At 36.9% G+C, this 16,325-nt stretch overlaps 1 pseudogene across 1 annotated transcript; it reads left to right on the forward strand.

Annotated features, from left to right (window-relative positions):
• Positions 1-13,323: 13,323 nt before the first annotated feature.
• Positions 13,324-14,605, forward strand: LOC309864334 (S-phase kinase-associated protein 1 pseudogene; annotated as a pseudogene). The gene has a single exon. The product of its transcript is annotated as an S-phase kinase-associated protein 1 pseudogene (transcript).
• Positions 14,606-16,325: the final 1,720 nt, after the last annotated feature.

Raw genomic sequence — 16,325 nt, forward strand, 5'->3', positions numbered from 1 at the left:
TCTTTAATATTTATGGATTATCACAAACTGAGACAGATTTCCAACACTTGCTATTATTATAAGACTCTTGGACATCCTTGGTTTGTACTCAAATTTAGAAATTTTTATAAAATATGACTAGATTGTGGTCCCAGTTACTATACTTAGTAAAAGAATTTTCCTTTGGAAGAGGATATGACAGGATTTATTATTTGGATACTAAAAATAGAAGTCAAAAATTTCAGTTAAAGTTGGTGAAGTAATTGCATAAGGTAAGTTCCCAGTTAGTAATCACTCCACAAACTGCTTATTCTAAAGTAAAGTCCGTTAGACTAGCACACAGTGCTTGTAGTCAGTCACCCAATTTAGGAACAAGAACTTTTGGGAGTGAAGGGATAAGTTAATTTATTTTCAGAGTAAATCTCCAATGTCTGTATTTACCAGTACAGTCTTCTATTCATTAAAGTGTGTTGACCACCAAAGAGCTCTAGACTTTGGAGAAAGGCAAGTAATCCAAACAGAAAGGTCAAGAGGAACAAATAAAACCTAACACCTGAGGAAAATGATAATGTAAAAGAAGAAAAACATATAAAACACCTAGTTAGTATCCTTAGAGACATTTGAACGAACAATGACTCCATAAGCTAGAAGGAAATGCTTTGGGAACAAAGAGGGATTGGGAAAGTAAAAGCATTCAAAATGTAAAAATGCGTTGATGGCAAAACTAAAAGAAATACAAATACAAGGGGGAAAAGTAAAGGACCCATATAATAGGTCTTTTAGAAAGAGGATAGGGAAAAAAAAAACAGATTATAAAAGATAATGATTGAAGATTATAGAGATTATAGATTATTATAGATCTATATATAGATTGAAGATTATAAAGATAATGATTGAAGGGACACTAAGTCAGTAGTTGGTTTATACATTTGTTTATGTATGCTTAGTAACCATAATAGAAGATGTGTAGGTTAACCTAATTTGGGAAATGCACTTTGTTTTGCCCTCTTTATTGAGATATTATGTAAGATAATGTTCTGATTATTACATTTGGAAATATTGTCATAAAATTTCTATATTCTAAATGAAAGTGAAGGCTCTATGGTTTCTGAGGGAGAGGAATATGCATAGCAAAAGCACTTGACAAAATTTAATAGCTATTCATGACAAAGACCTTTTTTTTCATGGTAAAATCTCTTGAGTTTGACATAGAAGGAAATAACATAATAAAAGCCATTTAGGACAAACCCACAGCTAACATCATACTTGATGGTGAAAGATTGACAACTTTTTTTGGTAGATCAGGAACAAAACAAGGGTGCCCATTTTTACCACTCCTATTCAACATTACACTAGCTAGGACTTCCAGTACTACTAGGCAAGAAAAAGCAGTGGTATCACAATAGGAAAGGAAGAAGTCAAAGTATCTATATTTTCAGATGACATAGTTTTAAGTAGAAAATTCTAAATGATTACAGCCCTGTTGTAATCAATGAATTTAGTTGCAAGATGAAAATTAACATACAAAAATCAACAACATTTTTGTACACAGTGAATTTTCTGAAAAATCTTGTTTACAATAGCATCAAAAAAAAAATAAAATAGAACTTGAAATATCTCTAAAAACTGTAAGACAATGACTAAAGAAATGGAAAACACATGGAAAATCATCCCACATTCATGGATGAATTAATATAAAATTAATTTTATAGCTGTATTAATATAAATATCTCTGAATTAATATAACATTTTTAATAACACATATATATCTGAATTAATATAAAATATCAGTACTACCAGAAGTCATCTATAGTTTCAAAGCAATCCCTATCAGGATTCTAAGGGCATTTTTCAAAGGAGGAAAAAACACTCTTAAAATTTATATGGAATCACAAAAGGTCCCAAATTGCCAATGAAATATTGAGAAAGAACAGAGCAGGGCTCATCATCACAGACTTCATGATTTCAAGATACACTATAAGATATAGTCATCAAAGTCATGTGTTACTAGTGTAAAAAGAGACCCGTAGACTGATGAAACCGAATCAAGAGCCCAGAAAATAAACCCAAGCATATACAGTCAACTAATATTTGACAAAGGAACCAAGAATGTTCAATGGAGAAAAGATAGTCTTTTCAATAAAAAGTGCTAGATAACTGGATAATCACTTGAAAAAGAAACTAAACCCAAATGTTACATCAGTCAGAAAAATTAACTGAAAATATGACTTAGACTTAACTCTTAAATGTGGCACCAGAAACCGTGTGATTGTAGATGAAAACCTAGAATAAAGCTCCGTGACAGGGTCTTGGTAATTTCTTGGGTAGGACAACTAAAATATAAACAACAAAATAAAAATAAAAAAGCAAGACTACATCAACTAAAAAGCTCCTATATAACAAGGGATACCAACAAAGTGAAAAGACCACTTATGGGAAAACATATCTGCAAATGGTATATCTGATAATAGGTTAATATATGACCACTTGCAGGACTAGCCAGTCATACTCTCCCCTGGGAAATAGTACTCTTTGGGCTGTGACAGGGTTGAAACAAGGACTGGAGCTGCACTTGTTTTTCCATCAAATGATACATGATTAGTAAAATTCATTAAACTGTGGGGCCTAAGCAAACAGAAAACATTCACTTGAAAAGATCTCGGCATTCTAATATTCATAACATCATTATTTATAATAGCCAAAACATGGAAACAATCTAAGTGTCCATCTGCAGATAAATGAATAAAGAAATTGTGGTACACAAATATTCAATAGGATATTTGACCTTTAAAAATGAGTAAATCCTACCATTTGTGACGACATGGATGGACTTGAAAGCATTATGCTAGGTGAGATAAAATAAACACTGATCTCACATACATGTGGAATCTTAACAACACCAACAAAAAAATACCCCCCAAAAAACAATAAAAACACCTCATAAAAAGAGATCAGATTTGTTACCAGAGGTGGAGGGGAGGATAAGGGGGATTGGAGTAAGGTGGTCGAAAGGTACAGACTTCCAGTTAAAAGAGAAATAAGTACGAGTGCTTTAATGTACAACTGGACTGTAACAGGTCAGTATGACACAGAGCAGAGTTAAGAGAGTTGGTGCTAAGAGTTGTCACAAGGAAAATGTTTATTTTTAGTGTATTTATAGGATTGTTAGCTGAATCCATTATGGTAATCAATTTATGAGGTATGTATATCAAACAATCATGCTGTATGCCTTAAGCTTATACAAGGATGCATGTCCATTATTTCTCAGTAAAACTACAGAATTTTTATTGAAGATTTAGAATAGTTTTATATTACTCAAAGTCATAGTCATAAGCAGTGAAATCCAATTTAGAACTCATTCTTGTAGTAAAAGTTTGTATTTCCGGGTCAACATCTGGGCACTTTTAAGTCAGCATTTTCTGACTTGACATTGGACCACAGCATTTGTTGTGACGTTGAGAAAAGAATTTACATAATATCTCAATACAAGATGGCAAAACAAAGTGCATTTCCCAAATTAGGTTAACCTACACATATTCTATTATGGTTACTAAGCATACATAAACAAATGTATAAACCAACTACTGACTTAGTGTCCCTTCAATCATAAGATTGGAGCCACAAGCTTAAAATCTTAAATATTATTTGTTACAAAAAATAAGTTAACGTTTTGGAAGAAGCAGGATTGTCCTAAATCAATGTTCTGACTTTGAAATTTATGCCAAACTGTAGTAATTCACAAAACCCACAACCTATGAAATCATTCTTATTTGTTATATGAGACAATAGCTCCTAAATTAGTCTTAAAATCTGATTTTCTTCCATTTATACTTTTCTATTTATGACTGAAAAGAATAATTTAACTTGAGAGACAAGCTGAAGTAGTTGACATTTTCCTGCCCTGCCTAATGTCCCAGTAATTTTAAAAGGTTATGTAGAAGATGCATTAAGTATAAAAATACTTTACTTTTATAAGGCAATCCTTAATTATGCTTCAATTGAAATTCAACTGGAATACAGAGACTAGCAAGCAATTTTTCTGAACTTGCATAGTTCTTAAGATCCTGTTTCTGTTTTGTGATATTTCAGTTTCCTTCTTAAGGAGTAAGAAAAATATAAATTCGGGAGATAAAATGACTCAAATTATTTTGTAAATTTTCCTTTATCTCTGAGCATCTAGTTAAATGCCCCCCACCATTCATGTATATATTAAAGTTTCTCCTGACCATAAAACTCATTGGGGTCTTGTTTGATGCCCAGGGCAGTGCCTGAAGTGGTCTTTAAAGTCCAAGCACTAAGGCATTAGCTGGAATTTTCACAATAACTGCAATGTTTATGGCTTACCTTTTACTCTGTCTTGGCTGAGTGACATTGTCAGAACTGTAAACTAAGAGTTTTATATATTTATAGTCTTCACCATAACTTTGACAGGTAGTTATAATTTTCCTCATTTTGTCACTGATGCAAATGAGACTCCAACTGGTTATTAACTGGTCCCAGAATATCTGTTACTTGGTTCTCTTTTATTAGTTAGGATTGATATTGGAATTCATCTGACTTGCAAGGCCATATACTTTAAAATACAGTAATTTGCTTTCTTTTAATAAAATAAATTACGTGTTTTTAAAGCATTTTGTAAATCATAATATCCCATATGAATTTAAGAAAATCCCTCAAAGTTCTTATTTATCTTTATGATGCAACCCATTGTTTATCTCTGAGTATCATTCCATTCTTTTGTTGAAGGTATTCTTAACAAATGTCCTCTATTTCTAGGGATAGAATGTGTGCATGGTGGACTAATACACATAGTCAAATTTCTTTATATATGCACAAATATGCATATATACTCATGTTAAAGGGACATATCCAGTTTGATGTAGGTGCCATAGTATTGCCCAAACTTTTTCTAGCTTTTGCCAAATTTTGACCAACAAATGAAATGTGCTTTTTTCACAATTCAGGGTATGTATATTTTTAAAGCAAGGCCTGTCATAAAAATCATGTTGCTGAGTGAAGCATAGAACATGCAGGCCAGGTACCACTTGTGAACCTGAGAATTAAGACATATGCAATCAGGTTGACAGTGAAGAAATATGTTGAAGAATTTGATTATATAGGAGGAGACTTGAAGACCTTGATTATATAGGAGGAAACAGTGACAGAGGGATTTTATATATCTTAGGAATGGCCAATTGTAGAGCATGATGGCTTAATAGGGTTGCAAGTACTCCAGTATTTTAGGTCAGGTGTAGGTTATTTTTCCAAGTAAGACCCCAGTTTTTCTTTAAAAACTAAAATGTGGCCAAAAGAAAAACAAAAAAAGGCTGAAAATTACTGTTTCATCTGCGTGCCCTTTATAACACTATGTGTAACTCTCCCTTCCTAATTCTGTCATTTAAAAATCCAGGATACTTACCTGTCCTCTGTAGGAGTGGTCTCAACATTCTTCCATTCTTCAGGGAGCATAGCAAATGGTTGCAGATGTGGATACAAAATGTAGTGACCTCAGTGCTTAGAATTGTAAGTAGATGTCATGTGCTCTTGGTTTCTAGATAGCTCAAGATAAACTTCCTTAAGTTTTGCTTTCTTCATACACCTTTGGGTCATTTCTCTTTTTAATAATCTGAAATAATTTCCCATTTCTTACTAGAAAAATCCACACACTTTGAGAAAACATCTGAGGAATTTCAAGTTCTTATCCCTATGTTTTCATTATAGTAACCAACTTCTCATGAGCTGACCAAAATTTTTGCTGCAGTCATTGTTGCTTACTTGGGTAGGGCCACTTCCTCAACAATAGGGCACCTCATAAGGTTCCCCTGAACAATGCTTTCTTATCCTATTGATATTTAAAGTATTTCTCCTTAAAAAGGATAACATCAAAGTATTGATTTTCATGAGCACCTGGTTGGCTCAGTCAGTTAAGCATCTAACTCTTGATTTTGGCTCAGGTCATGATCTTGGTGTCCTGGAATCCAGCCCCACCTTGGGCTCTGTGCTCAGCGGGGAGTCTGCTTGAGGATTCTTTCTCTTTCTCCACTGCTCTCCTCTCCCCCTGCTCACACATGCTCTGTCTCCCTCTCTCAAATCTTTGAGCATTATTTCTCTCTTTTCCCCCTTCGGCGGTGTGTGAGTGCTCTCTCTCTCCTTCTCTCAAATTATAAAAGTTCACTTATGGTCATAGTCTCCATCTCACTTTATTAAACACAATGGCTGGCACACAGCAGTTGATTAACCACACTATTCCTTTGTTTATTCATTCATTTAGTGCCACAAAACACAGGAGGTCTCTTGTGCAAAGTGTTAGGCTCAGAAAAAAATTACTTAAACACAAAAAGTAATAAAAAATGTTTTATTACATTAATAAAATTATAATGGTATGACCAAAGAGAAAGTGGTTTCAAGATACATTGATTGTGGGGCACCTGGGTGGCTCAGTAGGTTAAGCCTCTGCCTTCCTCTCAGGTCATGATCCCAAGGTCCTGGGATGGAGCCAGCATCAGGCTCTCTGCTCAGCAAGGGGCCTGCTTCCTCTTCCCCCTCTACCTGCTTCTCTGCCTACTTGTGATCTCTCTCTCTCTCTCTCTCTGTGTCAAATAAATAAATAAAATCTTTTTTTAAAAAAAAGATACTTTGATTGTGTTAAGTGACAAGAGATTATTTGTGTTTGTTTTGGGGGTATAAGATAATTTATAAGAGAATAGAGGAGCTGACACTTCTATACACATAAGTGATATTCCCCAGAGCTCACAATTCAACTAGGGCAGGTTTATTTCTTGTAAATAACTGAATAATAACTGAGAAATAATGAGAATTTAAGTCTTGTGATGATTAGACTTTTGAAGGAAAGAGTAGAGATGATAGAAAAAGTATGTAGAACATAGAAAATAGTGTCAGAAATTTCTACCAGTCTTCATTACCTGTTGCAAAATTGAGCAACTTTTGAAGTCTCATGTTTAAAGTGGGAGATAACATTAAGATATTAGATTTTAGTTTACTATATAATAAAACTTAAAGATGCATAAAGATGAATAAAAATGCATAAAGATGAATAGTAATGAAAGCTAAGCCAATGGTTAATTTTCTTTTTGTTCATTGTTGGAATTTTCAGAATTAAATTATTTGAATTTCTCATTCTTCCTAATTTTGCCTATTTTGTCACAGAGCTGTTAATACCTTGGAAAGACCTATAAAACAATCTTGTTATTATAAATGTGGTGATCCACAGAATCATGATATATAGAAAGAAAATAAGGTAGATTTTTTAATTTACTGTTTATTTTTTGTTTAGATGATCTGTTCATTGATATAAGTGAAGTATTAATATTTCTATATTTTGTTAACTATCAATTAGTTTCTTTGTGTTTCTTAATTATTTTTTATATATTTGGGCACTTCCATGTTGGGTGCAAAAATATTTACAATTATTCTGTCTTCTTGTTGGATTCTTCCTTTTATAATTATATAATGCCCTTCTTTGTTTCTTTTTCTGGTCTTTGTTTTAAAGTCTAGTTTGTCCAATATAAGTATGACTACCCTGGTTTTCCTTTGACATCTGTTCATGTGATGTTTCTCTACACTCTTGCTTTATATCTGCAGTTGTCTTTAGGTCTAAAGTGAATCTCTTATACGTAGCATATACATGGGTCTTATTTTTTTTTATCCATTTTGACAACCTATGTCTTTTGATTAGAGTGTTTAGTCCATTTACACTCAGAATAACTATTGATAGCATGTATTTAGTACCACTTTATTACTTGTATTGCCATTGTTGCTGGAGATTTTTCTCTGATCTTTTCTTCTCTTTGCAACATTAGGTCTCTCCTTTGCACTGAGTCTTCTTTAATATTTCCTGCAGGGCTGACTTAGTGGTAATGTATTTCTTTTGTATTTGTCTGGGAAACTTTTTATCTTCTATTTTGAATGTTAACTCCACTGTATAGATCTGCTTGGTTGCAGACTTTTCCCCATTCAGCACTTTGAATATATCATGCCACTTTCTTCTGGCTTGTCAAGTTTCTGTTTAGAAATCTCTAGTCAACCTTAAGGGTTTTTCCTTTTATTTTATTTTTTTAAAATTTTTAATTTCTTTTCAGCATAACAGTATTCATTGTTTTTGCACCATACCCAGTGCTCCATGCAATCTGTGCCCTCTCCAATACCCACCACCTGGTTCCTCCAACCTCCCACCCCCTTGCCCCTTCAAAACCCTCAGGTTGTTTTTCAGAGTCCATAGTCTCTCATGGTTCACCTCCCCTTCCAATTTCCCTCAACCCCCTTCTCCTCTCCATCTCTCCTTGTCCTCCATGCTATTTGTTATGCTCCACAAATAAGTGAAACCATATGATAATTGACTCTCTCTGCTTGACTTATTTCACTCAGCATAATCTCTTCCACTCCCATCCATGTTGCTGCAAAAGTTGGCTATTCATCCTTTCTGATGGAGGCATAATACTCCGTAGTGTATATGGACCACATCTTCCTTATCCATTCATCCGTTGAAGGTCATCTTGGTTCTTTCCACAGTTTGGCAACCGTGGCCATTGTTGCTATAAACATTGGGGTACAGATGGCCCTTTATTTCACTACATCTGTATCTTTGGGGTAAAGACCCAGTAATGCAATTGCAGGGTCATAGGGAAGCTCTGTTTTTAATTTCATGAGGAATCTCCACACTGTTTTCCAAAGTGGCTGCACCAACCTGCATTCCCACCAACAGTGTAAGAGGGTTCCCCTTTCTCCACATCCTCTCCAACACATGTTGTTTGCTGTCTTGCTAATTTTGGCCATTCTAACTGGTGTAAAGTGGTATCTCAATGTGGTTTTAATTTGAATCTCCCTCATGGCTAGTGACGATGAACATTTTTTCATGTGTCTGATAGTCCTTTGTATGTCTTCATTGGAGAAGTGTCTGTCCATATCTTCTGCCCATTTTTTTATATGATAGTCTGTTTCGTGTGTGTTGAGTTTGAGGAGTTCTTTGTAGATCTTGGATATCAACCTTTTGTTTGTGCTGTCATTTGCAAATATCTTCTCCCATTCCATGGGTTGCCTCTTTGTTTTGTTGACTGTTTGCTTTGCTGTGCAGAAGCTTTTGATTTTGATGAAGTCCCAAAAGTTCATTTTCGCTTTTGTTTCCTTTGCCTCTGGAGACATATCTTGAAAGAAGTTGCTTTCGCTGATATCGAAGAGGTTACTGCCTATGTACTCTAGGATTCTGATGGATTCATTTCTCACGTTGAGGTCTTTTAGCCATTTTGAGTTTATCTTTGTGTATGGTGTAAGAGAATGGTCAAGTTTCATTCCTCTACATATAGCTGTCCAGTTTTCCCATCACCATTTATTAAAGAGACTATCTTTTTCCCATTGTATATTTTTTCCTGTTTTGTTGAAGATTATTTGACCATAGAGTTGAGGGTCCATATGTGGGCTCTCTACTCTGTTCCACTGGTCTATGTGTCTTTTTTATGCCAGTACCATGCTGTTTTGGTGATCACAGCTTTGTAGTAAAGCTTGAAATCCGGTAACATGATGCCCCCAGGTTTATTTTTGTTTTTCAGCATTTCCTTAGCAATTCAGGGTCTCTTCTGATTCCATACAAATTTTAGGATTCTTTGCTCCAGCTCTTTGAAAAATACCAGTGGAATGTTGATCGGAATGGCATTAAAAGTATAGATTTCTCTAGGCAGTATAGACATTTTAACAATGTTTATTCTTCCAATCCAAGAGTATGGAATGGTCTTCCACTTTTTATGTCTTTTTTAATTCCTTTCATGAGTGTTCTGTAGTTCCTTGAGTACAGATCCTTTACCTCTTTGGTTAGGTTGATTCCCAGGTATCTTATGGTTCTTGGTGCTATAGTAAATGGAATCGAATCTCTAATTTCCCTTTCTGTATTTTCATTGTTAGTATATAAGAAAGCCACTGATTTCTGTACATTGACTTTGTATCCTGCCACGTTGCTGAATTGTTGTATGAGTTCTAGTACTTTGGGGGTGGAGTCCTTTGGGCTTTTCCATATAAAGAACCATGTCATCTGTGAAGAGAGTGAGTTTGACTTCTTCATTGCCAATTTGGATACCTTTTATTTATCTTTGTTTTCTGATTGCTGTTGCTAGGACTTCTAATACTATGTTGAACAAGAGCGGTGAAAGTGGGCATCCTTGTGTTCCTGATCTCAACGGGAAGGCTGCAAGCTTTTTTCCATTGAGGATGGTATTTGCTGTGGGTCTTCATAGATAGATTTTATGAAGCTCAGGAATGTTCCCTCTATCCCTATACTTTGAAGCGTTTTAATCAGGAATGGATGCTGGATTTTGTCAAATGCTTTTTCTGCATAAACTGAGAGGACCATGTGATTCTTCTCTCTTCTCTTATTAATTTGTTCTATCACACTGATTGATTTGCGAATGTTGAACCATCCTTGTAGCCCAGGAATGAATCCCACCTGGTCATGGTGGATAATCTTTCTAATGTGCAGTTTGATCCTGTTTGCTAGGATCTTGTTGAGAATCTTCACATCCATATTCATCAGTGATATTGGTCTGAAATTCTCCTTTTTGGTAGGGTCTTTGCCTGGTATGGGGATCAGGGTAATGCTGGCTTCATAGAAAGAGTCTGTAAGTTTTCCTTCTGCTTCAATTTTTTGAAACAGCTTCAGGAGGTTAGGTGTTATTTCTTCTTCGAAAGTTTGGTAGAATTCCCCAGGGAATCCATCAGGTCCTGGGCTCTTGTTTTTTGGGAGGTTTTTGATCACTGCTTCAATCTCGTTACTAGATATCGGTCTATTCAGGTTGTCAGTTTCTTCTTGGTTCGATTTTGGGAGTTTATAGTTTTCCAGGAATGCATCCATTTCATCTAGGTTGTTTAGTTTATTGGCATATAACTGTTGATAATAACTTCTGATGATTGTTTCTACTTCCTTGGTGTTAGTTGTGATCTCTTCCTTCTCATTCATAATTTTATAAATTTGGGCTTTCTATCTTTTCTTTTGGATTAGTGTGGCCAATGGTTTATCAATCTTATTGATTCTTTCAAAAAAACAGCTTCTAGTTTCATTGATACGTTCTACTGTATCTCTGGTTTCTACCTCATTGGTCTTTGCTCTAATCTTGATTATTTCCCTTTTCATGTGTAGAGTTCGTTTGATTTGTTGTTGATTCTCCAGTTCTTTAAGGTGTAGAGACAACTGGTATATTCTGGATTTTTCAATTTTGTTGAGGGAGGCTTGGATGGCTATGTATTTAGGACTGCCTTTGCAGTATCCCATAGGTTTTGGACTGAAGTGTCTTCATTCTCATTGGTTTCCATGAATTGTTTCAGTTATTCTTTGATGTCCTGGTTGATCCAAGCATTCTTAAGCAAGTTGGTCTTTAGCTTCCAGGTGCTTGAGTTCCTTCTGAACTTTTCCTTGTGATTGAACTCCAGTTTCAAAGTATTGTGATCTGAGAATATGCAGGGAATAATCTCAGTCTTTTGGTATCAGTTGAGTCCTGATCTGTGACCCAGTATGTGGTCTATTCTGGAGAAGGTTCCATGTGCACTTGAGAAGAATGAGTATTCTGTTGTTTTAGGGTGGAATGTTCTGTATATATCTATGAGGTCCATCTGGTCCAATGTGTCATTCAATGCTCTTGTTTCTTTATTGATTTTCTGCTTCGATGATCTATTTCTGAGAGAGGTGTGTTAAGATCTCCTACTATTAATGTATTCATATCAATATGACTCTTTATCTTGATTAACAGTTTTCTTATGTAATTGGCTGCTCCCATATTGGGGGCATAGATATTTACAATTGTTAGATCATTTGGGTAGGTAGTCCCTTTAAGAATTATGTAGTGTCCTTCTGTATCTCTGACTACAGCCTTTAGTTTAAAATCTAATTTGTCTGATATGAGAATTGCTACCCCGGCCTTCTTTTGAGGCCCATTGGCATGGAAGATGCTTCTCCATCCCTCACTTTCAATCTGGGTGTTTCTTTATGTTCAAAGTGGGTCTCTTGTAGACAACATATGGATGGGTCCTGTCGTTTTATCCAATCTGCAACCCTATGTCATTTGATGGGTGCATTTAGGCCATTCACATTGAGAGTGATTATTGATAGATACGTTTTTATTGACATCGTGTTATCTTTGAAGTCTTTCTTTCTATAGATTGTCTCTATAATTCTGTTCAATGCTATTCTTGGGATTTTTCCTTTTTTATAGACACCCCCCCTCCCTTAATATTTCCTGCAGTGTCGGCTTGGTGGTTGCATAGTCTTTTAAGCCTTGCTGGTCTTGGAAACTCTTTATCTCTCTATCCATTTTGAATGTCAGTCTTGCTGGATAAAGTATTCTTGGCTGCATGTTCTTCTCATTTAGTGCCCTGAATATATCCTGCCAGCTCTTTCTGGCTTGCCAGGTCTCTGTGGACAGGTCTGACGTTATTCTGATGGGCTTTTTTCTGTAAGTAAGGAGCCTCTTTGTCCTAGTGGCTTTCAAGAGATTGTATCTACAATTGTGATTCCTCAATTTGACTATCAGTTTCCTTGATTTTTTTTTTTTAATCTATAATCTTGGGTGGAGACCATTCGGCCTCTAGTACATGAATGCTGGTTCCATTCTCAAGATCGGGAAAATTTTCATGAAGAACTTGTTCCACTATATCTTCTAGACTTCTTTCTTTCTCCTCCCCTTCAGGTATTCCAATAATTCTGACACTGGAACGTTTCATGTCATCATTTACTTCCCTGATTCTGTTTTCGTGGCTTCTAAGCTGTTTCAGGCTTCCTCCTGATCCTTTCTCTCTGTCCTCCAGATCACTAATTCTATCTTCTGTCTCAGTTACCCTAGCTTTGAGAGAATTTAGATTAGATTGGAATTCATTGAGAGCATTGTGAACATCATCCCTGGTCACGTTCAGTTCTGCCCTAATCAATTCTGTTTGGTCATCCATGGCTTTCTCCAACCTAGCTATTGCCTGGATAATTGTTAGCCTGAATTCTCTTTCTGACATATTGTCTATTGATAGCCATTAGCTCTGTTGCAGAAGGCCCATCCTTTGTATTTTCCTTCTGTTGGGCATTCCTCCTTCTAGACATTTTGGTGAGAGATGACTGAACGGATGTAGCTGGATGTATCGACCGTGGTGCAGTCAAGGTGCACCCTGGAATGCTTCTGAGCAATCAGGATTCCCCACCCAAACAAGAGAAGAAAGAAAAGAAAAATAAAAAGAGAGAGAGGGACAGGAAAAAGAGGGAAGATAAAAGAGAAGGTTCAGCCTAAATGGGCCCCAAGGTAAGATTTATGAAGTATGCAAACAAAAACAGACAAACAAAAAGACTGATAAAAGTATATGACAAGGGTAGTGGCCTTGTTCTCCGCTCTTCTTCCCACGTCCGGGAGGCCGCTGTGTTTTTGTCAGTCTCCGACCCGCAGTCGGCCCGAGACTGAGCACCATGCCCTCAATTAAGTTGCAGAGTTCCGATGGAGAGATATTTGAAGTTGATGTTGAAATCGCCAAACAGTCTGTGACTATCAAGACCATGTTGGAAGATTTGGGAATGGATGATGAAGGAGATGATGATCCAGTTCCTCTACCAAATGTTAATGCAGCAACAATATTAAAAAAGGTCATTCAGTGGTGCACCCATCACAAGGATGACCCCCCTCCTCCTGAGGATGATGAGAACAAAGAAAAGCGGACAGATGATATCCCAGTTTGGGACCAAGAATTCCTGAAAGTTGACCAAGGAACACTGTTTGAACTTATTCTGGCTGCGAACTACTTAGACATCAAAGGTTTGCTTGATGTTACATGCAAGACTGTTGCCAATATGATCAAGGGGAAAACTCCTGAGGAGATCCGCAAGACCTTCAATATCAAAAATGACTTTACTGAAGAAGAGGAAGCCCAGGTACGCAAAGAGAACCAGTGGTGTGAAGAGAAGTGAAATGTTATGCCTGACACTGTAACACTGTAAGGATTGTTCCAAATACTAGTTGCACTGCTCTGTTTATAATTGTTAATATTAGACAAACAGTAGACAAATGGCAGCAGCGAATCAGTTGTTTAAGCAGAATATTGTCCTCCTTGCATGTGTAGTTTGAGTACAGATTCCAAACTTAAGGCTGAGTTTCTTCTAGTACGATCAAAAGTTTTTTTTCTTTGCTCTAAATAAACCTGAACTGTGAGTTCTCTGTAGAAGGTGGCATTTTGGGCTTTCCCTCTCTTTGTAAAGCGATTTCTGCCTAGTTTATTGTCTAGTTAACTTTAGTTTAATGACCTTTTAAAAGTTGGCATTGTAAATAAAACAAGTTGAAAAAAGTTTTCTGAAATAGAATTAACAATGTATTATCTTTATTCATGAGTTGGAAACTGGAAAAAGGCTACTTGAGGTAAATGTTTTGAGTGGGATTATTAGGGTGTCTTCCAGCTTCCTGGAGTCAAGGAGTACCACTGGTATTGATTAGCCTGTATGTAGCAGGGCTCCCTTAATTGGATAAGGACTTGTTTTTGCATTTTTAATTCTCAGCTTGGAATATGTTGGCTAGAGACTCAGTTACTACTAAATTTGTGGCTTGGGGGGGAAATGTAACTAGCCAGTGTGTTAGCTTTTCGATTAAAAAAGACAAATAACCCATGCAGTGTGTCATCTTTTTATAATCAGTGATCCCATGTGGGGGAAACTTCACAGTACTTGCATGTAAAAAAAATAATTTAACCTTTAACCTTAAAGTGTCTGGAAAAACCTAGAAAGCATCCATCACGAATGCAAGATACTTTCAATAAAAAATAAGTTATGTAAAAAAAAAAAAAAAAGTATATGACAAGAGAAAAAAATATATATATATGCAAATAGAGGAAGAACCTCATCAAAAAGAACCCCAAGTGTAAGATTTATATACTGAAAGGACAAACACAAAAACACAGAAACACTGGTAGAAGAAAAAGATGGGAAAGTAGTTATAAATTCTCAGTGTGGGCAAGGAAGGTTGTTTTGATTCTTCCTGGATGTATCTTGATATCTTTGTTAAAGGACTCAACTTTCCTAAGATAAAGGGGGATTAAAAATTTGTTTACCTATAGGGGTAGCATTGATTAGGGGAAGGGGATTACTTTGAAGTTTAACTACATGAATATTAGAGAATAAAAATAAAAAAGGAATAAACTAGACTAAACTAAACTAAAATTTAAAAAAAATAGAAATGCAAAAGAAAAACACAGGTGTATGTATCAAAAAGTTCAGGTTAGAAGGTTATATGGAATTTGATGTACTGGACATCTCACTGTGATGGTAAATAGGTTAAAAAATTATCTGTATGTAAAAAAAAAAGAACCAGAATAGTGGGAACGAGTTAAAAATAAAAGTTGTCCTATCAAGTAGTGGTGGTTGTTCTCTTGTAGTCTTTTTTTCCTTTTTTTTTTTTTTTTCCCTTTTCTGGTTGGTTTTCTGGGGGAGGGGCCTGCCACGTGGGTTTTCAGTCAATGATATTCCCTGATTTAAGTCCTCCCGAATCACCCCTCAGAGGGATGGGCTCTGAGGAAACCGTTTTTTTCAGGCTTTTGTTCTCTGGAGGTTTTTATGTTTTGTTCACTTTTTATTTTTCTCCTGCCTTGATGGCTTTTGATGGTTTTTGTAGGTTTAGAGGAAAGCAAACTGCACCCTGACCACCCTCTCAGAGAGAAGCCTCAGTCTGTTCTCCTGTGGGTGCTGCAGAGCCCATATAAATTCCCCCTTGGCTGCTGGCAGAGCAGGTTCCGAGTCACGGTCCCTGGGGACACAGGATCTTCTGCTTGTACCCAAAACCATGGCAGGGGTGGCTGTCTGGGCAGCTCCAGACCGCCAGAGAGGTTCCAAGCAGTGACTGCACACTGTGATTGTCCCGCTGGCACGGGATGGGAGTGCCTGGTCTCTCTGGGTCTAAGAGCGCCAGGCTTGTGTGCATCTCTCTCAGGGGAGGCTGTGGGTTGCACGGGCATCTCAGGCTCTGATACAATTGCGCAAATCTAAGAGCGCCGGGCTGGGCCTTTAGGCACCTCTCCTAGGGGAGGGTGTGGGTTGTGAGCATGTCTCAGGCTCTGATACAGTGGCGCGGGTCTGAGAGCACCAGGCTGGGCCTTTGCACACCTCTCTCGGGGGAGGGGCACACGCGTCTCAGGCTCTGTTACCATGGCTCCGCATTCTGCCGTCTGGCGAGGCTCCCAGCCCCTCACAGGAGCCAGGCCCCACGTGTTCTTGGATGTACTGGTGGCTCAGGGACCAAGACCTGGTTTCTCTGCCACACTCTCTTGGCTCAGTGCCAGGGGAGGCTGTCCTGGGTCCAGGGACTTAAGGTCCTGTCCCTAGCTGCCCCGATTCC

Source organism: Mustela nivalis, assembly GCF_964662115.1.
Source record: "Mustela nivalis genome assembly, chromosome: 5".
Classification (NCBI taxonomy): Eukaryota; Metazoa; Chordata; class Mammalia; order Carnivora; family Mustelidae; genus Mustela; species Mustela nivalis.